The 25,011-nt window shown below is 37.2% G+C and overlaps 1 protein-coding gene and 1 long non-coding RNA gene across 19 annotated transcripts in view; one reads left to right on the plus strand and one right to left on the minus strand.

Annotated features, from left to right (window-relative positions):
• NFIA (nuclear factor I A) overlaps nucleotides 1-25,011 on the minus strand; it is a 465,041-nt gene that overhangs the window by 153,650 nt on the left and 286,380 nt on the right. The gene's annotated exons all lie outside the window — the stretch shown is intronic.
• LOC119860356 lies at nucleotides 1,621-17,194 on the plus strand. Its single transcript, XR_006283164.1, has 5 exons — nucleotides 1,621-1,888; nucleotides 9,394-9,424; nucleotides 14,125-14,238; nucleotides 15,424-15,545; nucleotides 16,514-17,194. It is a non-coding gene; the product is annotated as an uncharacterized LOC119860356 (long non-coding RNA).

The raw sequence follows: 25,011 nt of genomic DNA on the forward strand, positions 1-25,011 counted from the left end.
ACTGTATTATATTATAGTGAAGATGATGTTTTCCCATGATGTTGGAGATCTTGGAGCAGATCTTGTAGGTTTGGTACAACTCTCTGAGGCTGACTCTAAACTCACGTACACAGGTTTTACACTGGTGTAAACAGCACTGACTTCAATGGAGTCTATACCAGTGTATCTAAGAGGAAAACAGTGTCCACCATTTTCAGTATATGCGGAGACTCCACTGGGCTGCAGCAGTCACACACATCAATCTCTCCCCACCCCAGCCCTCCTTTTGCTATATATTTATTGTGACAGACCCATCCCTAAGGGATCCAAGTATGTTGTGTTTGCTAGGCTATTCATTCTGGTATCCATTCTCATCCCTTATCCTCACCGCCACCATGTAATGCAATGAGGTACATTTCCTCTGGCCAAGATGCACAGCATTACAAGGCACCTCAAAGTTGCTCTCTGGATTGCACTAAAGGGGTGGCAGTAAGAGCAGTGCAGTTCTGCCCTCTATCTATAAAACAAACAAAAGCATGTACCGACCCCAGAGTTAGAATCTTTAGGCTGCTTCCAAAAGTTGGTCTTTTTTCCGCACACAGCTGCTATTGCTAGGTTTGCCAACCCTCCAGGATTGTCCTGGAGTCTCCAGGAACTAAAGATTAATTTTTAATTAAAGATTATGTCATGTGATGAAACTTCCAGGAATATGTCCAACCAAAACTGGCAACCCTAGCTGTGGCACCAATACCAGTCCAGCTGTTTCCCGGCACTAGCAACATAATGTATTTTTCAATCTGTGCATTTTGCTAAACTCATTCGTTTCCTAGACTCCACCCAAGACTTGACTGCTCTACACAAAAGCAAGCAAACGAACAAAAAAAACCAACTACAGGAGAAAAGTTTTCAAAGAATATTCAAATAAGAACCTATATACTAAAGGGAATAAAAACATTTACAAAAGGAGGAATCCGTGAAGAATGGGCCTGTTTGATATACTAAGGATTAGTATTTTAAATGAAGAAGAATGTCACAAACAAAAATAGGTGAGTTTAGTTAAGAATAAAAAGAAAGGTGAAATAAAATAATATTTCCAGAAGTTTTGGTCAATATAAGCTTAATACTGAGTTATAGTCAGCACCAATGTGAGCAAAGTTTAAGCCTAATTTTTTATTACAGATTCATAGTGGAAACTTAGTTTTCACAGCTCTCTTTCAATGGGATGTACCTGACACCTTGCCTCTTGGCTCTCATTTCAACTCCTTTTACGCACATATTTGGTTTTAGTGTCAATTTTTTCCCTCTGGTGGATGTCTTTTCCTTGTTCTTTGCACTTGAGGAGTTCAACGTGGCATCTGAAAAATTTCCATTTCAGATTTTCATTAGCCTCATGTGAACTACGCCTCTTGAGTAAATATGGAAATATATGTAACTGAAAAACCTGCTTGCCACTTTTAAGCTCTCCTTCTTGCCAGACACCAGCTCTGCACCCCAAAGCCCGTTTTCCTCTCTTCTAACATGCTTGCCTTTTGCAAATAATTTCAGAAATACTGCAGTCAGTCTGAAGCAATCTCCTAAAGTTAGAAGATTCTGTCTACCCAGAATACCCACCAATCACTGCTTTGCAGATATGTTCCTGCTCCCACAATGTTGCAGATTGCAGCTTAAAAGAAAACCAAATTACCATAAAAATCAGGATGTGTTTTGCTGCATCAGTATCATGTTGGCATCGACAAGACAGATTCAGTCAGAAGAGAAAGAGGCTTTTTGTTAGGCACCCTAGCTGTACTGTGCATCTGTACTGAGTATATAAGCCAAACGGGCAGAAGACAAAGTTAAAACTAATAGAGAAGTGATATCCTGCAGAGTCTATACAGAATCATTGTGCCAAATTACACCAAAATCCAAGGTAAGAGGGCTGTTAGCAAGGAAAGAATGGAGCGATATTTAAAGTGAACACCTCAGGGAACAACAGATCCTTGGAGATATGTGGAATAGTAGGGTGCGCTATGGGGAAAAAAATAAAGACAGTGAACAGAAAAAACACAGCATGAAAAAAGAGTAAGCTTAAAGTGTTCACTCTGAAAATATTAATTACAATTCATTTTAACTTGCTTACATTGCTGAGAAACTAAAATTTGAGAAGGGAAAAACAGAAAAGCCCAGAACTCCAAAAATGGAGCACTGCACCAAGTAGACAAAATTTCAATCAAACTTTTAAAGATGTGGGTCTGATCTGTTGAACAGCTTGACTTGATTACAATTTTAAGTTTCAGTTTCTATTTTTGTTTTTGGATTAAAAGAATCATAGTGTCAGAAATTTAAATATCGAATAGCAAAATCTCTTGTAGGTTTAGAAAGCATTCAGAAAAGCTGTCAAAAGAAAACTCTATTCTGTTGCCACCATCTGCTTTCTGGCACACTGAGGAAACTTTATTAACAGCAACATTTTCTTGCGCTAGACTATTCACTAATCAGTTTTGTTGTAAAATACAAAAAATAAAAAATTACCCTTTGCTTAGAAGGCAAATAGCCACTTTTCTGGGGCTGGCTATACCTTATGCTGTGTCTGATAACATTTGCACATTAAGTTAAGGTTACCTTGTGTTTTTTCTCCCAAACTCATATCTTTAGTGTATTCAAAGCCGGCAAAAACTTTGCCTTGCTGAGACTAAAGAAAAAAACATCAAACATATGAAGTGTTAAAAATCGCTGAATAACTCAAAGGGAAAAAGATAATTTTGAAGGCGTTTTGGCTGAAATCTATTTGCCTTTGAATTGCATGAGTGTTTTAAAATGTTAAAAACACTGCAGAGTGACTAATGAATGTAAAAGAATGATAAAGAGTATGGCTCCAGTTATCAGTGGTATGCCTAAAACAAAATAATTTTGACCATTCTGTCATGCAAATATTGACTAAATGTCATAAATAATGTCTGCGACAAAGATGATGAGAATCCTACAAGGGAGTATTTTGTGCAGCAGTACTTAATGTGCTACAGCATATGCCTCTTAGCATATATTACAGAGGTTGGGAACCTTCAGTTCGGGTAGTCGGTAAATTAGCTAAGAGCAACTAAAACTTCCCAGAGAAAATATCGTACAAATGCTTTTGGAAAATTAAATCCTTGCCAAATTTTAAATTGCAGTGTTAGTTTGGAAATATCTTTGAAGTTGTATTTGTAGGCTGGCTAGTCATGAAAAATCCAAAGCCTTCTCCAAAGAAACGAAGACAAACCATATTAAAGTGTAAATGACCCATTGGTCTATGATATTGGTAACAATATTTTCATATAGATTCACCTATTGCCAGGGCAAATGCCATCTGGGTGTCTTCACCACAGTGCAGTTAAAATAAACTAATCACAAACAGAACATTTCCATCATTGCTCTTTGTAAGAACTAAAATATTAAAAGGACTTGGTCAAATATTTCTTAGTAGCAATTTGGCCTCAGCTCCACATATGTAAAAGGCCAATAAATTCTGAAGGTAGAATTATAATGTAAGGCAGAATCATGTCAGAATGATCATAAGTGTATAATACACATCTTCATGGAAAGCAGATGCAGGGCTGGGCTACTTTCAAAATCTTAATATTTTGGCCATTTTAATATTTTTGTTTTCAATAACATAAAAATATCTGCAAAAAGAAAAGGAGTACTTGTGGCACCTTAGAGACTAACAAATTTATTTGAGCATAAGCTTTCGTGAGCTACAGCTCACTTCATCGGATGCAGTGGAAAATACAGTGGGGAGATTTTATATACACAGAGAACATGAAACAATGGGTGTTACCATACACACTATAATGAGAGTGATCAGGTAAGGTGAGCTATTACCAGCAGGAGAGAAAAAAAACCTCTCTGGTCACTTGATTACAGACCTAAAAGTTGCAATTCTTCAACAAAAAAACTTCAGAAACAGACTCCAACGAGAGACTGCTGAATTGGAATTAATTTGAAAACTGGACACCATTATATTAGGCTTGAATAAAGACTGGGAGTGGATGTATCATTACACAAAGTAAAACTATTTTCCAAAAATATGTTTATTTTCCCCCACTACTGTTCCTCACATGTTCTTGTCAACTGCTGGAAATGGCCCACCTTGATTATCACTACTAAAGGTTTTTTTTCTCTCCTGCTGGTAATAGCTCACCTTAACTGATCACTCTCGTTACAGTGTGTATAGTAAAACCCATTGTTTCATGTTCTCTGTGTATATAAAATCTTTCCACTGTATTTTCCACTGCATGCATCCGATGAAGTGAGCTGTAGCTCACGAAAGCTTATGCTCAAATAAATTTGTTAGTCTCTAAGGCGCCAAAAGTACTCCTTTTCTTTTTGCGGATACAGACTAACACCACAGCTACTCTGAACACTTGCATAAAAATATCTGGTCCCTGTCATGGATTCAATGCTTGCAAAATGTTTGCAATACTAACCTTTTAAAAATTACATGCCCATAAAAAAAGGTCTGAAATTGGTAAGCTATATTAGGTGCAATCGTGCTTATACAGCAATAAATCAATTTTTTTTGAAAATCTCTTTGAAATACCAAACTAAGATAAGTGGTTCAAACTACAGAGGTGTGAATAACATTGCACACCAAAGTGCTGCACTGTAACTTTCCCATATGGGTCCCGTGGGAGCAAACTAAAAAGTTCCTTGTTCTCACTATAGTCCTGTTTGAAAAGGATTATGTTAACGCAAAGTAGGAACCTTTTAGTTCATGCCCACAGCGTCCACACAAGGGAGTTACAGAGCAGCACTTTGGTGCACACCCCTGTTCACACCCTTGTAATTCCAACTGCAGGGAAGTGTAGACAAGCTCTAAGGCCCAGATGAAAACTTGTGCCCGAGGTTTCAAAAATTTAATTTCTGAGCAAATTTTCAGAGATGACAAATAATGATATTTTAGATTTTTAATATGCCTTTCATGCAGCATCAAAGAACTTTACCAACGTGAATTCTCAAAATATTTCGATGAGGTAGAAGTACTCTGAAATCTATTTCATCTTTCTCTAATCTGATCTATCGCATCTGTAAAATATGTCACTATGCAATCTAATTATAGTGAAACTTGGTAGGTTATGTGACTTGACCAAGGCCACTCACTAGATTTGTGGCAGAACTGATAATTGTGCTTGAGAGTCAAGAAACCCAATCCCCTCTTCTCATCACTAGAAAGTTGCTTTCTAGTAATAAACTTATAAATATAGGTTTATATACTAAAAAGACCAGCAAACCCTTTACCATCATGAGATCTGTACAGTAAGGTAGTGCTAAGATGTGGTATTTACAGAAATATCTGGGAACAGAGAGAAGATCACTGTGATGGAAAGTACTCAGACACTACAGTGATGGTCACAGGATGGATGGATGGATAGATAGATCAATGAATAGATTGATAGATCAATCTGTGTGTGAGTGTGTGAAATAAAACATTTCTAAATAGTTTATATGAGCTGAGTACTCTTCATTTTTAAAATTTCTTGTGACAAGTTTTTAATAAAATTTCATTAACAAAGATTAAAAGGCTGAACACACATAGACACAGATACACAGACACAAGTCAAAGAGGAAAGAGTTCTAAAAGAGTTGCTGTGTCAACATTTTTTCCCATAGAGGCAGAAATAGTGTGAAGGAGTGTCTTGCAGGAACTCAAAAAGTACAAGTTTCTACTGGTTATGGCTGTGGGTCAATCACAAAAGGATTGGAAGGACTGAGGATGAAGACTATTGGTTTTCAACATTAAGTTCTCAAAGCATGTTAATACATTACAAACGAGTATGCGCCACAATTCACTCTTTGGGCCAAGTTTGGACTGATTTCAATGGAATAAAACTAGGGATGAATTTAGCCCAGTATTTGCATAAAATTCCTTTTCTTATCCTTCTTGCAATCAAGTCCTACATATATATTTTTCGGTGCTGTTCTGCTTTATCTACTAGAAGAAATGTCATCTTTATTTCTACATTCTGCTTTCTTTTTCATTTTAAAAAGGTGTATACTGTAGGAGTGTGCACAGTACACATACTTTTGATAAAGCTAAACCCTGTTTTGAGATGTGTACTTTATAATCCTTTGTGCTTTTGCACCAGACAAACTATTGGACAGTGAAAAAAATTTTTAGTTCCCCTGAAAGTGCAACTGTTCCTTTTCAAACAATACAAAGCGCAAGATTTGGGACATACTGATGACACAGCAACATCACTGACTCAAAGAAACTGTGGGAAATGTCAAATTTATGGTGTTATGGGTGACTGGAGGAAGGTCCCCCCTCCCACCTTCAGCAAGCCCCTGTCAAAAACAGAGCCTCTAGAAACTTTTTGGCTACATCCCAGGGAAGCAGAAGGAAGCTGTATCCCACACTTCCCTCGGGACCTAATGAAATATACAGCCTCTGGGCTTCTTTCAATTTAGTCTTTCAGATTGCTAAACCAGTGAAAGAAGGATCCTAGCTGTCACAAAGCTCACATGTTTAGGGTCACCTGCTGCTCAGGGGTTCTCATGCCAGTTGTTGACATAATAAGAACCTCTTTTACTTTAATTACAATTCACAGTGTGCAAACTCTGCAATCTGCTTTAAGGCAGACTGTCTTTTAAATCAACACTAAATTATAGTACTGTTCGAGCAGAAATGGGATGGAAAATGTGTCCAGCTGATAGAATAATTGTATTCAAATATTTGTAATGCTGGGGAAAAGTAAGCAATAGCTATGGAAAAGTGCCACTGCATTGTCTATAACTCTTCAGAAACTGAAGCTAAATTAGATCTACTTATCCGGTATTCATACATTCATATAGACAATGCAAGCTAGACATTTTCATGTGATGGGATCCTACAATCGGTAATGCTCACAAGTAACAACTTTATGACCAGCTTGGGTTTCTCCCTCAGTCTGAAGTGAGATTAGACCTAGCAATGATGCTGGGATTTTCAAAGGAGCCTATGGGAGATAGGTGCCCAAGTCCAACTAAACTAATTCCCTTCGGCTCTTTGAAAATCCTACCCCAAATAAACAACATGAACACAGGTTGGATTTAATCTAGAACTGGTAACTTATCCCAGTATAAAAATACATGGGATCTATTTTAAAATATCATTTTATTAGCTTGAGAAAGAGACCAGGGCCCTTCAGTTTCCCTGGCAGCTATCTCTATCCTAACAGTTATTCTTAATAAAGAGACAAGGTGGGTGAGGTAATATCTTTTATTGGACTGACTTCTGTTGGTGAGAGACAAGCTTTCAAGCCAGACAGAGACAAGCTTTTGAGTTTGTCTCTCTCACCAACAGAAACTGGTCCAATAATAGATATCATCTCCCCCACCTTGTCTCTCTAATATCCTGGGACCTACACAGCTACAACAACATTACATTCTTAATAAAGACGTGGTAAAACAACTGAATCTAATAAACTGGATAATTCTAATTTCTCATATGTAAGAAGGGGGGAGGGATAGCTCAGTGGTTTGAGCACTGGCCTGCTAAACCCAGGGTTGTGAGCTCAATCCTTGAGGGGGCCATTTAGGGATCTGGGGCAAAAATTGGGGATTGGCCCTGCTTTGAGCAGGGGGTTGGACTAGATGATCTCCTGAGGTCCCTTCCAACCCTGATATTAAAAAAGAAAAGAGAAAAAAAAAGAATTAATCCATCTAAAAACATTCCCAGCTCATTGTATTATTTAAACTTAACTGTTTTGGTCCATAAAAAATCTCACCGGAGGGGACAAAATCTATTGGGAACTCGGCAAACAGAACTTCTGCATCTCTCTCCAAGAGGCATCTGATCTCAGGAAAGGGGCAACAGGTGTGGGTTAGAAACCTCACTGACTTCAGATTCATGTATGTGGATCCAAAAATACCCATGCAGGGAGCGAGACTCTGTATGGTACCTCTCCACCTCTGACAGCATAGCTTCTAATGGCTGTGTCTCCTACTCCTCTCTCAAAGACACAATGAGAAGGTCATGTAGCAGCATTAAGAGCCTGACCCAATACCCACTTAAATCAATAAGGGCTCATCCACATGGTAAGCACTAGCTACTCTGCACTAACTCCTCGTGTGGACGCTCTTACTGTGCACTGACTGCCTTTGTTTGCATTAGCTTAATGCATTTTGGAAATGTACAAAGCTAAACTGCCTCAGGATACTCTTAGTGTGCAGTAAGGAAGTTAGTGCAGAGTAACTAGTGTGCTTTAAATTCACATCCTAGCCTACTGCACACAACTTTGCCATGCAGACAAGCCCAAAGAGTCTTTCCACTGACTTAAGAAGTGGATCAGGCCCCAAATGCTGAATTGACTTTCACTTGAAAAACTGCTGGGTCTCCAGCACACTCCACTGGCTCCCCCCTGGCATGCCCCCTCCCAAGCAGCACAGCCATGACCTCCCCACTATACCCACTGCACCCTCCTTCACTTCTTTTGGTTCCTACTAGGTTTAACTCTCCATCACCCCATCCAAACTATTATTCAGTTATTCAGTGGCCTCAGATAAACTTGCAACATTTTACAATTAGCATTAGACTGTGCAGCAATTCAATGAAAATCTATAAAACAAATGTACAGTGTGCAGTCCTATGTATTATATATATGCTTAGAACTGGATTTATAATTTAACCGACCTCTGTTGCACTGATATTTTTAGAATCCAAAAAATTTCAGTTGACTTATTTCAACCTAGTACCTCTACAATGTATTGTATCCTTGATATCTTACTATAGGAAAAATAGTTGCCATTCATTTTTATATTCTAGCGCATGGAAAGATAGTATTAGATAGTATGAGCACAAAGAAAACTTCAACGCATGAAACATAAGGATCTGAAAGTTATAGTTGTACCAAATGTTACAGATCAAACTATTTTAAACCATCTATGGCCAAAGTCTGGTCCCACTGAAGATGATGGCAAGATTCCCATCAATTTCAGAAGGACTAGGATTGGCTTTTACTTAATGAATTATAGCCATAGATTGTAAAGTCCTTGGAACAGGGACAATATTCATTGTACAATTATTTCCAGTAGTACCTTAGAGGCCCCACTCATGATCAGGACTCCACTGTGCTATGTGCTCTACAGACTCACAACAAAAAACACCCAGCACCAAAGAGTTTATTATAACTTGAAGCCCCCGTCCTGCAAAGACTTACGCATGTTCCTAACTTTTCAAAGTCTGAGCAGAACCTCTGGATGTAAACAGACTACTCACAGTATGGAAAGTTAATCACATGTTCCTCTTTAATGATGCTTCTCAAGTTTAGTTCATGTGATGCTCTCAGACAACCCACAGAGCTTGAGTACTAATACTGGTTGCAATCTCAGACAAATGTATGTGAAATTTTGGGGTTGTTTTGTTTTGTTTTGCAGTTGGTGTCCCTCACATTTATGTCATCATTTTTTTCCCCTCAGAATGCTGGTACTTGGCTTGCCTGGTGACTCAGTGAGTATCTAATCATATTTGTATTTACATGTTATTTTTCTTTCTTCCTCCTCCAACTAGGATGGCACCAATGGGAGCTTTTCCAATGGGAGAAATTAATGTGTTGTGATACTGCAGCACAATGTGATTACATTTTATGGGACCCAAGAGTTGTTTATTTTGCTGCAAATTATTAAAGCCCCCTAATGACACCACAGATTTACAGGACACAGGACCCCCTGTCAAATATGGGAAAATTATGTGGGGAAAAAATGGCACAGGTGGCAACACACTTACATACAGTGTATGAAAGCACAAAGCTAAAAAAGCAGCTGAAGAGCAAGGAAATATATCTAAAAAGCTACACGAAGTGTGGCGTGATTGATTAACTATGCACTACAGACAACAGACACAACCACTGCCAGCTAAATGGCACAGGTGCAACCTCGGGAGTAGAACCTACTGCCTCTGGTTCCAAACACCATTAGCCTAGACCACAGGAGTTAATAAAGAATGTCCTCATGAAAGTTGTCCCAGCAGCAGCCTAACTGTAGCAGCCACCTGATCTGGATAGGCAGTGAGAATTTATCTCAGTGCTATGAAGGCAAAGAACTTGGCTAATATTAGTGTATATGCCCCCCGAGCATTCCAGAAATGATTCTTCAATCGTGAAATAATTTTATTTTCTATTTTTCCTCCCAAACTTATAAAGCCTCACTAAGGACTATTCTAATAAAAAGTTTTGAATTTCAGCTTCTTTTGCTGTAGCCCTTTACAAAAGCGTGGTTAGAATTTTTTGACAAGAAAAAAGTGTATTTTTTCTGCTATAAAATTACTCAAAATATATGGTTAAAGGAATTTTGCTCAAACTTTTTACAATGGTGTACTTTCCAGCAAAGGCCGGGCAGAGAAAATTGCATACTTGAAATATGCTGATGGTAAAAGAAGGGGTTATAATGGAAACTATTTTGCAAACTTAACTATATCTGTCACTATAGTAAGCATAAAGAAACACACGATTACATGTATATTAAATCAAACTCTCTCTCTCTCTGAGTGGGTGAGTGTAGTGCACACAATGTTTGGTTAAACCCATTTCATGTTCAAAAGAAAATTAAACCAAAGAATAAGTTATTAAAAGGAGCCTTTGAAGCAAAAAGCAATGATGTGTGAAAGACAGAACCAGAAGAGTTTATTTAAACACAGAGCACAGAAAACAAGGAAAACAGAAATTAGGAAATCAGAAGAACAGTCATGAAGGCACCCAGCAGCCTTTTCCTGGTACTAGAAATTCTTATATCTATGAATATTTTATCCAGATTCAACTACCTTTTTTAAGTTCTTCCTATCAAAATCCCAGACTCCTTCTTCAATAAACTCAGAAAAGTCATTACAAAATGTATCAGTGCTGGTGAAAGATATAAAATTAGTTGCATGTGGCTATAACAAACGAAGAATCAGAAAACCGTGTACCCTTCCATTTTTATTTATTTATTTGTATCTGGTTAGCAGCACAATTTCAATCCGCACGTGACCCACAGCAATATTGGAGGGAAATGGAACAATCTGATTTCTCTCTGATGAATCGCAAGATCTTTTTATTTACCACTCAAAAATATACACCAGACTCTGCTCTTAAAATTCACATCTTTCCCTTAATGTATCAATCTAGAAAAATACAGCCAGAGTTTTAAAATATTTTGTATTTCTTTCTCCTCTGACACCTATTCATAGCACCTCATTTTTTGACCGTGCTAAGAAATCAGAAGTTTTTCAAACTGGTTTAAATGAGGATTTTCTCCATTTATCCAATATCTAATATGTCAATTCTAACACTGAAAAATATTGTTTAAAAATATAAAACCAGATTCACCGTTTACATTCCATCAAAGCAGCTGTGAACCTTGCTTAATGCGGCAAAGTGGCCGTGTGCATCAGTAACTCTGGCCCATCATTTTAACCAATTTCCTCTGTTCCAACGCATTCAGATAATGAAAATTCTCCCTATGATTAAATCTATTAATCAGTCCTCCATATAGACTCAGATTCTTATTCTAAAATTTTAAAGACACCAAAAACAACTACTAACTTTATGAATAACTCATCTTTATCATTACTTCATCTAACGCCTACCCACAGAATCTTGGTAGAGTATTATTCTTATTTATTAACCAGGTATCTTCTGGCCTAAAGTTAACAAACACATTTAAGATCTCTGTTTCACCCACCTGTCAGATACTGAGGGTAAATAAAATGGGGAGATTGATTAATCCTACATGTTGGAGAAATTGTAATTTTACAGGTTTACTTGATCATTTTTGATGCACCTGTCCCAAAATTGAAACCTCATGGTGGGATACAATCACACACCGTGGAAATTATGTCAAATGTATTTACACCCAATTTTTGGGTATAGACTCCAAATCTATGGATGAAGTTTAAACTGGTGTGCAGGGCTCACAAAGGCCCTCTGGGCAACTTATTGATCAGAGGGATACATTGAGGACAGGCCAGAGAAAGGACAATGGGTCCCCCATTACACAGATCCAGTGGCCCCTCTCCTCATACAAGTGGCTTGGAGAGACAGCAGCCAGTGACAAAGACTAAGGTGGGCACACAGGTCTGGTCCTGGGTAGCACATGATGGATTTTGTCCCCATGACCCTCATTCATTTTACTCACAAAAACCTGTCCAATAAAAGAAGAATGTCTGTTATATATATATATATATATACAGTTATATCTATATCTATATATTGGCCCAGGTAGGAGACTGATACTGAAGGATAATAGAAGATTGCACTGGGACAACGCAGTTAGTAAGGGTTAAACCTATAACTCAAAACTGGCAAATCCACAATAAATTAAGAGAATCTTACTCTCTTCCAATGGGCCAAATCCTGAATTCCTCACTTGGTTTTTCCTCAATCCTTACTAAGGCAAGACACCCATTTTATTCTATTACAACCCACTGTGTGCAGCTGAGGTCAGGGAATGAGGGCACGAGCTGGGTGGAAAGTAGTGGATGTATGATGATGCAGGTGCACAAGTTACACGCCCTAACGTAAGGTAGCATAATCCAAGCAGAAGCTATTCACACACCTGAGGCTGCAGGATTCCTAGCCAATGATTCCTTCTCCACCAAATCTTACGTGACCAGCCCACTGACACATCCAATTATTATTATTTACTATTTGCATTGTGGTAGCACCCAAGGGTCCTGGTCCTGGGACATGACCCAACTATGCTAGAAAAACACAAAACCAAAAGACAATCCCTGCCCCAAAGATATTACAATTTAGTAGTCATGCCTGGACAGGAACAGAGTCTTATTCCCTGACCACATATATATCTCCAGTGCTCAAGATTGAACTCATAAATGAAAATGGAAAAATATAAAATGGTTCCATTTATTTCCATTCAATGGCATGAAGGAAAGAATGACTATATGAATATATATATATCTATATCTCAGGCCAAAACATAAATGTTAATGAATGTAGAAACCACTGAAAAATAGGATTTAGAATGAAAATACCACCTCATCTTTAACTACAGTGTCAATCCTGCAACACTTTGATAAGGCATGTAATTTATTAACCCCTTTTTAGATACGGACAATGGAGGAGGCTTCAGTGACATTTCTGAATAGTGCGCAGCACTAAAGCTGAAAATAAAGAGTTATAAGGGAGTTATCTGTATATATACTCTGTACAGATGGGAATGAAATCTCCCAGTGAATTCAATGGTAGCAGGATTGAACCCTTATTACTTTTTACAGACATACTCAAATTGATTCCAATGCACTTTGGAGCAAGCTTGCAGTACCTGTAGCATTCACTAAACAGCAGAAAATCTAACCATGACATGACAAACCATAATTCTGTTTCTTATGCTTCTGGAGCAAAATTCTCCTCTCAGACCTGAATGGTGGTTTGTGATTCAGCTATCCTTCTCCCCCTATATGCATGGGATTCCTAAAAGAGTTCCAGACATGTAGGGACAGTACAGTTGAGTTGAGATCTGCTGTGAAGACTGGAGAGTAGAAATCTGCCCGGGGAGAATAACTTCTTTAAAGAGCACAGAAAACAATATATCCTGTGAACACTGGCATGCTTTAACACATACACAGACTGGCAGACAAAGGATCAGCTTTTACAAATATTTTCTAATTAATCAGACCCGGGATCTTGAAGATGGAATTTTCTTTCCCCTTTTTTTACAGTTAATTTCTTTATCTCTTATTCACTTGAGGAGACTCCATTGTACAATTATTTTATTATTTGTTATACAGAAAAATATATTTGTGAATGGCTCTATTATTTGGGGAATCGGCCTTCTGGTGCAAAGAAAGTTTCCTTTCTAAACAGGAATTCATTCATTCTGCTACACCATTGTACATTTTATGACTTGGCATACAGAAAAAAATTCTTTTCTTTTTATTTCCTTCAGTGGTTCTATTATTTTAATAGTTTTAAAAGTAGCTTCCATTTTATTTATACTACATCAATTGCAATTGTATCCACAATAAATCCAGACATTTTCCAAAATAGACCTCTCATTAAATATTTTATATAAAAATCTTTTCAGATTTAGAACAATCCCCCCAAAATATTTTCCACATCTCTTTCTACTTAAATAAATAATTGATTGAAATCATGAACATGAAATGCATACTTTGCTTATAAGGTTGAATTAATAAAAAACTGAACTTTATATAAGCCTCTGCTACAGTACCTGACTTCGGTGAAGAGTTTCAAGTGCAAATAATCAGAGGTTACTGCATATTGGGGAATTCACCATCAGTCATTAATACCTTCACTTTACTTCTATAAGGTAAGCAATATATTTTTCACAAGATGATATAGCTTCAGTACTATAATCATGCTTTAAAAGTTTTTACTCATCTCAAAGTTTTTTTCCTGTTCTATTAGTACTGTTGAGTATAAATACAGAAATTCTCTCTCAACTAGTAAAAATTTTCAGACCATTAGACATATTGTCAGTGTGACCACTATGCATAACAGAGGATATCATGTTGTGTTAAAATTCTTTGTCTCTAACTTGAGAATTATTAGTACAATACCTAGTAGGTAGTTTAAATCAGTATAACAGTGCAAATATATAAATATATGGGACACTTTTAATTCTTCCATAGCTGAAATCCTTCTGGACATTGCTAACAAATCCAGATGCAAAAGCAGTAAAAGAAAGGGCCTAAATTTAACATTATGGTAAATCCAGAGTGTACCATTTGGCTATATTGGTTTCTTTGTGTGATACCTTTGAACCGCATCCCAAGACTGCTGACTTTATGAATGAGAGTAGGTGGAAGCTTTTGTACAATGTAATTTAAATTCAAGGTGCAAAATTCTGTGCTATGGGCCAGATCTTTAGCTAGTATAAACTGGTGTAACTCCCTCAAAAGTCAACAGAGCTATGCTGATTATCACAGACAAAAAATCTGATTCTATATTGGTACAGGCATTTTTTAACTACAGCAGGTGTTGTTAATTCTACCAACAGTGATACAAGCAATGGCACAGAAGTATTCTAGGTACATTTATGGGTGAAGCTGTCCATGCTAGAAACAATACTGGTTATCCATTAATTTCTGAAACGAAACTGAATTCGTCATAATGGCTTAGATTTGGAGTAAAGCTGAGCATTTACCTCATTGGAGAACTTAATTTCTTTTAAGAAAAAAGCATGAAGCTCAATAAAAGAAAACTATAGCTGCTGGAAATTCTCACAAAAACGATGTTAAAAGCAAGAATTTGCTTAAATATACAGAAAGATAGCAAATGTATCCCAGATATGAAACAGAGAACTACGCATATAAGAGCTCTTCACATTCAAACTGTGACATAGGAATATGAAGTAGGCATTAGAACAGTATAACTACATTTAAATAATATGAAAGGAGTAATACTGAGGTTCTCAAACCTTTCACAGTGTAAAGCATATTTCAATACAGAGACTGTACTGTGGACCAATCTGCATGTATTCTAATTTTCACAGGCTGCTATTCTTCCCCTTTGCAATCCTCCAACATCTCTGTGGAAACTGCAAATTAACATGGGAAATTAATGTTTACAGTGTTGCGCTGCAGTTTGCTGACCCCAGGATATTAGAGAGACAAGGTGGGTGAGGTAATATTTTTTATTGGGCCAACTTCTGTTGGCGAAAGAGACAAGCTTTTGAGTTTATACTAAACTCTTTTTCAGGTCTGGAAAAGGTACTCAAAGGTGTTACAAATAAATACAAAGTGGAACAGATTTTTTGCATAAGTAGTTAACGCATATTTTAATGCATACTTTAAGAGATCACTGAAGGTGAAGTGGCCGGAGCATATTTAATATCTTTTAATGCTACTACCATGTAACTAATCTGTCAGTTGCAAGTCTAATTTAAATGTACAAAAATAAGATAATTCCATTTTTAAAATTAAAATTTCATTTTGAAACCTACAAAGCCAAATTAATTCCCCAGGAAACTCCAACAAAGTCACTGAAGTTACAGCAGGGAGCCATTTATCCTCTAGTGTCCAAATTATGGATGATTTTATCAGCTGTTCTCAGACTGTGGGCAGTAAGCACCCAGTTTGAATGTCCATGAGTAGCTGACAATGACAAAATGGTAGGATGAAGAATGTGCTCCTGAGCAGAAACAGGTTACCTGCATGGTTTGCTGCAATGTGAAATTGACTAGGACTATATGATTTTTATCAGTTTCACTCCGACAAGACACTTCAAATAAAGTGCTTCATTGCAGGACCGACTCTGCTAAATAGTGCCTGATAAAGGGACAATCAGAAAGATGATAAGCAGGAAAGCAGAGCAAGAGAAGTCAAAAATTATGGACAAACACAAAAAAGAGCAATATAGAGGGGCAAATGGACACACAAAGAAGAAATAAAAGGGTGCCAACTGGCAGAGAAAGAGCAGGGGAGGAAAGGCAAGACACTGGGTAAAAAGACCAGAGGGAGGAAAAAGAGGTAAGCATGCAGGGTTAAATTCATCCCTGTGCCAAGCTAACACAAACAAGGTTTATGCACCATGAACATCCCAGTGAACCCCTATAAGCCTATGCTGTTTTATTCTTTCTGTAGAAAACTCACCCCTGTACAGAGCACAGGCTTCAATGAAACTTCACTGATACAAAGGCCTTCTGCTGATCCTCTGCACAGGGAACAATTTCACCCCAAAAGAGCAAAATGGCATAACAAGTAGAGGCTGACACAGAAAGAAAAAATGAGGAAAGACAACTGATCTCCCAAAGTATTTACCTCTAATTCTAAATTCCCCCGTAATTATTCCAAAGTTTGTGTTGGCTCACATTTGTATTTTCTTAAATTTGTATTTTTGTAATGTGTATTTAATTACTCATTTGGGGCAATTTTGTTTGATAGTGAGCCCTGAGAACTGGTTCTCGTTCTCAGATGGGTCCTAACCAGAAATGTCTTGAGAATCATAAAGCAACATGGTGGATATTAAGAGTCCTTCAGGAGCATGTGACATGTATGTGTTGCAATATGTAGCATACTTTTAGGGTGGAGTTTTGGGGAGTTGGGTGCTAACTCCCTTCGAGTCCTTTAAAAATACCAGCATTAGTAAGTAGGTACTAAGCTGTCTAACTACTTAGATCACACAGAATGAGTGTTTTGCTGATAAGGAAGGGAAAATCCATTTGAATAGCTAATGCTACAGTTATTTTTAAGGTTTCAGAGTAGCAGCCGTGTTAGTCTGTATTCGCAAAAAGAAAAGGAGTACTTGTGGCACCTTAGAGACTAACAAATTTATTAGAGCATAAGCTTTTGTGAGCTACAGCTCACTTCATCGGATGCATTTGGTGGAAAAAACAGAGGAGAGATTTATATACACACACACAGAGAACATGAAACAATGGGTTTATCATACACACTGTAAGGAGAGTGATCACTTAAGATAAGCCATCACCCACAGCAGGGGGGGGAAAGGAGGAAAACCTTCCATGGTGACAAGCAGGTAGGCTAATTCCAGCAGTTAACAAGAATATCAGAGGAACAGTGGGGGGTGGGGTGGGGGGGAGAAATACCATGGGGAAATAGTTTTACTTTGTGTAATGACTCATCCATTCCCAGTCTCTATTCAAGCCTAAGTTAATTGTATCCAGTTTGCAAATTAATTCCAATTCAGCAGTTATTTTTAAGGGTACCAGAAACTTTTTTTCACTCTAATTTTTCTTAACTGTTTACAGAAATTGCCTCATTACTTTCCTTATTGATACCAAAACACTGCAGTAATAAGAAAACCACAGATTCTGTAATAAGTCATCTACCCACATGTCTCATCTCATCCAACATTACCCGCTCGTAATTACACACTTTACCTCTAGGATATCTGGGCCATCTCTTCTTCTAGCATTTTATCTAGAATGAGGCAGAAACATCTCTCCTTCTATAGCCAGGAGAAGGAAGTTCTTGTGGTTAAAGCAAAGGCCAGTGAGTCAGATGAATGGGTTCTGTTCACAGCCCTGATGCATATTTACTACATGAACCTGACCAAACCACTTCACCTCTCTGTGTCTCACTTTTCACATTCGCAGAAGCAGTGTCAGGAGGCTTAACTAATTCTTGCTTGCAGAGCGCGCTGAGGTATTTGGGTAGGAGGTACAAAGTGTTGTTATAACTCCTGTGCATTTGGGAACACAGAAAGCTTTATCACTCCGTTGCAGAGAGAGTGATTCCCTGCTTCTGGGGGCAGGAGAAAGTCGTAAAAAAGCCAAGCAACAGGCCAAAAAATGAGGGTAAACTCAACAGGAGCAACTCATCCCTAATGCGACTAGTACAATGATTAAAAGAATGCACTATTACAGTGCCACTGAGAAGTGAACACTGGGAAACTTCTGAATTCCCTTGACCTTACTCCAACTTACTGAACTGCACTATATTAGCTAGAGCTGTCCTTTCATTTATAATTCATAGATGTATAATTAAATCTTGCACATTCATTTAAGAAAGCACAGTAGCTAAATCACTAACCCTTAAGCATGGTCTAGCAGTGGCATTGGGGGAGTTAGCCACACTCTCTCACCTATGCTGGCAAACACATTACTCTGGCTGTGAAGAAAACCACAATGTGGGAAGGAAAGCCTACAAAAGAATGAAAACAGAAAGTGTCTAAGGCCTTGGCAGAAGGACACTAAATAAAATAGAGAGTGGTGACTCATTTTGGCAGTGAATCTACCTCAACCCCTTCAAAGGCTTTGGCAAGAGTCCTCGGAGGAGACCCCAGGCTTTTGCCAAGCCACAAAACACCACAATTATTATCGCAGCAGTCATCAACAAAACAGATTTTGTAAACTGACTTGTTGGCACATAGATTAAAGAAGCTATAAAAAGGAGGAACAGCTGTTTGGGTTGCCCTATGCAGAAAGTTACTATATAAAAAGTAATTTTATACATATCATATAGACGTACGCGTGTGCGCACACACATACAAAGTGTGTACGTGTAGAATATACAAACAAGTGTCACCAGATCAAATTACAAAAAAACAAAACAGACTCACTTTACAAAGCATAATTTTAATTAGTGCCAAAAGTTTCTGAAGGATTTCATTCCATGAAAGATAAATAGACAGGTTTGTGAACTAAGGGCCTGATTCTCCTCTCACTAATAACAGTTTTACAACACTGTAATTTTGTTAGCTACAATGAAGCTTTTCCCCACGTACAACATGGTGAGATCAGAATCTAGAACTAAGAATGGCTATTTTAAGCCATGCACAATGGACCGAATTCTTCCCTCATTTACATTTGTGTAAATCACTGGTGAAAAAATGATATTAAGTGAGAAGAGAATCAGGCCCAATGGTCATTTAGTGTAAATAATGACACATAGGAAGGAGTACCTGGAAAATCCTCCAATGTCCTATACATTCATAATATTCAAATGTAATGGTTAACTTGTTAGGTATTTCCATAATATAGGTAGACTTAAAAAGGTGGAATAAAAAACAAAAATTTAGCAACAGGAATTTAAAATCAAGCTCGTGGCTAATTATGTTTATCTAAAATGTAAACATAAATTCAACAAACATACAGCAGAATAAACCCCAAAGTTGGTCAACAAAAAGATGATGTACAATTTTTATACTAGGACACACGTAGCTCTTAAATGTCTCATTACTTGTCTTCTAATTTAAAGCAGCTGAAGTACCGTTCTTTAAATTTATACTTTTCTATTAGATTTCAGGGGGAATGGACAGAGGAACAAGAGAGGGTGTTTTAATCTTGCTTTAAAAAATTCTTCAGTAAGGATTGTGGTATTCACTTATAGAATTCAATTGTGATTTGTTTTTTACATTAGCAGGGAAGATACAAAATTTTGTTCCTAAATTTGTACCGCTCCACATTTTTGACAATGTATAACATTAGAACAGACTGAAAACATGTATTAAAGAATGTGTTATATTACTCAGAACATTCACCTCCACAACTAACTTCTATGTGTTCTTATTGCTATCTGTTGGTCTTTTAGAGGCCAAATATCTTAACGTGCATTGATGTTTTACACTGAAGGATTAGGAGTTCAAATTCCATCATTGCCAATAACAATTGTACCCCAGATGTACCGTTTGGACTTCGAGTAGTGATCGCTTTCAGAAAGAGAGCATGAATTTGAACTCAGGGTTGTTTACCAACCCCAGGAAAATATAAAAAAGTACAAGCCTTTGGGAAACACCCTGGGCTTAAACACCCCAGTACCACCAGTTATAGCTGAAGGAACATTTGCAGTTCTATCAGTTCCCTCACCTAACTGGATTAGCCATAGAGCAAAATGCATTTCAGGTGCTTTACAGTTTCTGCAAGAGAAATGACATGGCCTATTGACTTGTAGGTCAGTGCTGGGAAAGGATAGACGGTTACAGTGGTGAGGTATCTGAGCTTATCAAAAAGTGCTAATCATTTTACTAGTTTAATAGCTAGCTGACGCAAGGACCTGTTGCATCAGCAATGGAGGATGATGCTTGCCTCTCAGGATTTTTTATTAACTTTGTTTTCTTAATAGATGAAAATGTGCTGAGATAACCAGGGTTGTTGAGAAAGGGAAGCTATTCAGGAGGGAAGGGTAACTAAGGGATATAGGATCAGCTGGAATCTGTAAACCAAGTGCTTACAAATACAGTCCTTCTGAATACAGGTATTTTATAGAAGGAAACACTGCACTGGCAACCTATGATTTTAAGTTAAAACCATTGAAGCTGTATAAATAAATAATGATAATCTATGACTTTTCAAAATGACACGTCCTTCAATTTTTTTTTCATATTTATAGGTATAATTCAAACATTCCAAACTAGTGGTGTATTTACAGCTTGTATGCGCAGGCAGGCCCTTAGCCCAGATTGCCTGGGATTTAAATAAAATCCAGATTTTCAGTTTTTTTAGATCATAATATTTTGCCTTATTATCTTATTCTCTGCTTTTTCTTTTTTTTTAAAGCTATTTTAGGATTATATAATGTATAACACAGCCATAAAATTAACTAAAATGCCAGCAGAAGTAGAAAGTTTCACCTATCCAAGTATTCAAAAAGCATCCAAGCACACACTGTCTCCTGTGTAGCCTGGAGATCCCTGTTGAGTCGATGCCAAGTCCCTGAAAAGTTGGACACTACATCCGGTATTTACACTAAGCTAAAATTCTAATCAGCACTAACAGCAGTGTGTTTTAATTCACCCTTATGATTTTATTTCAATCTGCTAAGAAGCACAACTGCCAGAAAGCAACTGCTATAAACTTAAGTAAACAAATGCAAAAATAAAATAAATCTTAAACCTGTTGTATAAAGTTTGCACCACTTTAGACACATTACAAAAGAACATAGTCTGAAGTGTCAGTTAAAGCTGCTCTCTTCAGAGTTCTTTTAAAGTACTGTACCTTCCACTTCATATTTACAACATGTTTGGTGCATTTTAGCCAAGGAAGGAAAACTCTTATGTTATTTTACACTGGCTATTTCACCCACGTCCTCTCCTAAATAGCTTTCTGCCAAGTATTGTGAAACAAGAACACAGTGACGACTTGAATCTTTGGATGACACTATAAATCGTAGTGCCAAAGGGGCTGGAGCCAAGTCCCCCATCTTCCTCATTTTGGGGGGGAAAGAAATTGACAGGAAAATTCTCAGAAGTTGGTCACCATTTTGGACCTGTTCTGTGTGTTCAGACCTTGGCAGCCATCTTACAGCTTGGCAACCATTTTGAGAATTTGCCTGGCAAGCTCTCAGAACTCGCTGACACTGTATAAACAGAATGCTGGTTAAATATAGCCCAAATTAAACAATACAATGTGATACCAGGTAAAATCACCCTTAATAAATCCATCCGACAAAACAGTTTACTAGCAGATCTTTAAATAGTGAGTGACATTCTGATTTCCTTAGCAGAGAACACATTCCACTAAGGAAGTTCGGACTGCATGCTCCTTAACCCTTTAACAGGCTTTTCACTCAAAAACAAAGGCTCCAAGAGCAATTAGGAAACTAAACCTACAGGACACAAAAAACAGAACCACACTGACTATCCACGAACTAATATATAGTACAGTAGGCAATGCTGTTATTGTGGCTGTAGAGTAATATGGGACAGATCAAGAATTACAAAATACAGAATACATTCTCCCTTTTGTTAATGTTTGATGAGGCCATGGAAACTCTAGCTGGAATCAAAGTACAGGATCCTTCTTTTTTTGGTTTAAAAAAATCCATCTACAGAAAAATAAAGATTTGCAACAAGACTATATAAAATACCTTCAAGTAAACAAATGGCTTTATATAAAAGAAACTACTTTCAAGGAGCAACAGTTTCTGTTTTCTTGTGAACTTTTTCATGTGCTTCTCTCCTGGAAAAAAAATGTTTGAAGTGGAAATGTATATTCAAGTAGCTGGTTATTTTAAAATAGGCATACTTTATTAACAGATTCTAATTTTGGTGAGACAAGGTGGGTGAGGTAACATCTTTCATTTTGGTGTCATGTGTAAACAAAGACCTTTCTTCTTCGCACACCCCACAATATCTGTTTGTTTTCAGACCAACTGCCTCTCTCTTCGACAGTGCCAAAATCTGAACCCCTGCTCTGTGCCCGTGTGAGGAAAGGTACAGTTGTTACCACACACTTTAGCCCAGAATTAGGAAAATAATTTAACAGATAGATGCTTAAGTCAAGAGCAGGATAGATTACCCCGCAGGGAATCATGTTACTATTGCTATTCGGGAAGGGGGGGGATAGAGCAAGACATTTTCACTGAAATTCTCTCGATGTTTTAAACAATCCTCTTTTTGAACAAGTTCATTTTTCATATTTAATGTACTGGAAATATATTTCATAACTTCATGAGGAATTTGCAATCAGTGGTTTTACAGAACAAACAATACTAACTCCAGGACTGTTTTACACAAGTATAGTTTGCATGAGCTCTAACTCTGTAAGTCTATTTGAATAAAACTTAAAAGATAAGACACAGGTAAAATCCAACACTTGGAAAACTGAGTGCGTGAAAAGGCAAGTATTTGAACATACTAAACAGTATCGATGTATTAAAATGACATTTTGGGGAAGTATTCAATATTGAAAGACAAATGCCCATCGGAAATGCTTACTGCACATATTACAGTCTGCTTCTTATCTTGAAATAATTTACAGTGGCATAGAAAAGATCAAGTTTATGTTCTATTAACATAAACTTTAATGTTTAAGGGTTTTTTTTTACCTGGAAGTCTGAATTAAATAATCACTGGTATTTTTATCCTCACTCTTTTCCTTGCCCTTTTGAAATTTTAATTTAAGGGGGGGGAGTTTAAAAAGCCAATTAATTAAATACAATTTTATAGCAAATGAAATAAATTAATTAAACCATAATTGAAATGACAACATTAAATATTAAAATATGCTGAAATGGATCAGAATAAAGTCTTGACACTGCTGGATATTTTTTATATTGAAGGACAATATCTGCAGTTGCATGACGTCAGTTGTGCTAGAATAGTTCAGAATGCATTGATAAATTGCTCCATCGATTCTGTTCTGCTTCACTTACCATAATTATAGCACAGTAATGGATGACATGAGTGATATATTTTTTCTTTAAAGCAAAGCCAAGAGTTTGCCTGTTTCTTTATGAGATTAGACCAAATCCTTTCAATTAATATAGCATGATTGATATCTAAAAGTGTACTGGGGTAATATACTTGCTTCAAATGCATGTATTTAAAGATTATTGGCTAAATATTGAAATACAATTCAAACAGAATTTTCAATGCTTTAAATAAGAATGTCATTTTGGTCCTATGAAAGATGTTGTATTGTCACTATTTTCTAAGATCTTCCATTTTAAGTCTTCCATTCTCTCTTCCAGCTAAAACCTAATTCTGCAATTATTATTCAAACAAAAATCCCACCAAAGTCAAGGGGACTATTCACTTGAATGAGGGTTTACAAGATCATGTACTCCCATGGAAGTCACTGGCAAAACTACCATTGACTTCAGTAGGAGATGGACTGGGAGGCCTAAATTATACTTTCCAAATATTTAAAGGCCATGTTATGCCCTTAGCTATTCAGGTGCAATAGCACTGCAATCAATTGAAATCAATTCATGAGCTGTATGCATGGATCTGAGGAAAGAATTTGCTTCTTACGACTTTCGAGTCCAATCCTGCAAACCATTATTCATTGGATTACAGCAATGAGTAAATGGTTGGCAGGAATGTGTCCTTCATTTTGCACAGCATAAGAACATAGTAACTATCATGCTGGATCAGACTCGTGGTCTATCTAGATCAGTATCCTGTCTCCAAAATTGGCCAGCAGGAAAGGAAGCTGCAAGAACCTGAAAGTGGCCAGATCAGTGGTTAGTTACATACCTCTCCCCCATGAAGGTCTCATCCTAATCAGTAATAGTTCAAGATTGGTTTAGCCCTGAAATATGATGTTCTCTCTCCCTTCCAATACTTTGTTATTTGCATTAACAACTATAACTCTAGATATCCTTGTTATCCATATAAACATCCAACCTCTTTGAATTTTACAGATTATTTCATACAAACTGTATATTAACATGCTTTAGGAAGATAACAAATGTGGTTACTTAGTTATGGTATAAAAATAGCAGAAAAAGAGAGAAATTAATAGGTAAAAGTAAGAGAGAAAGTACATGTTTGCAGGTGAAATGAGATGAGAATAGATGAGGCAGAAAGATACAGGACTACTATTCCAGAAGGCAAGGCCATATGAAGGAACTACAAAGGAGAAGACTCTTGCCTTAATAATAGTCAGATTGTGTGAATGGACATAGAAAAGATTTGCATACTGTAGTATCTCTGTCAACTCAAACTGTCCTTAAGCTTGTTAGAGAGACAATGTGGGTGACATAATATCTTTTATTGGACCAGTGTCTGTCCAGAGTTCTTCTTCAGGTCAGCCCAGATCTGAAGAAGAGTTCTGTGTAACTCAAAAGCTTGTCTCTCTCATCAACAGAAGTTGGTCCAATCAAAATATATTACCTCACCTACATTTTCTCTCTCTAATATCCTGGGACCAACATGGCTACACCAATCTTAAGCT

Source organism: Dermochelys coriacea, chromosome 8 (assembly GCF_009764565.3).
Source record: "Dermochelys coriacea isolate rDerCor1 chromosome 8, rDerCor1.pri.v4, whole genome shotgun sequence".
NCBI classification, from domain to species: Eukaryota; Metazoa; Chordata; order Testudines; family Dermochelyidae; genus Dermochelys; species Dermochelys coriacea.